At 38.9% G+C, this 239-nt stretch overlaps 1 long non-coding RNA gene across 1 annotated transcript; it reads right to left on the reverse strand.

The window, feature by feature from the left end:
* Nucleotides 1–220, reverse strand: LOC109132143. The gene is made up of 2 exons (XR_002037389.1): nucleotides 137–220; nucleotides 1–59 (listed from the first exon to the last, which is right to left on the reverse strand). It is a non-coding gene; the product is annotated as an uncharacterized LOC109132143 (long non-coding RNA).
* Nucleotides 221–239: the final 19 nt, after the last annotated feature.

The following is a 239-nucleotide window of genomic DNA, read 5'->3' on the forward strand; positions in this document are numbered from 1 at the left end:
AACGTGAAATCTGAGTTTTCAGTTCCAGCAGACCATGGAAAGCATCTTGCAAATGTAAGCTGCTCAAGAATTAGATATTAGATCCCCAGCTAACGAGCGAGCTTTACACTTAAAATACAAGGACAGCCTAAAGTACCTGAATATCTCCATACAATTTCCATATACAAGACATGTTGCTGGACAGTTCACTACTTTCTTTTGCAGCTTTACGAGCATCCTGTAGTGAATTTGCAATAATC

This window comes from Camelina sativa, unplaced genomic scaffold (genome assembly GCF_000633955.1).
Source record: "Camelina sativa cultivar DH55 unplaced genomic scaffold, Cs unpScaffold27594, whole genome shotgun sequence".
NCBI lineage: Eukaryota > Viridiplantae > Streptophyta > Magnoliopsida > Brassicales > Brassicaceae > Camelina > Camelina sativa.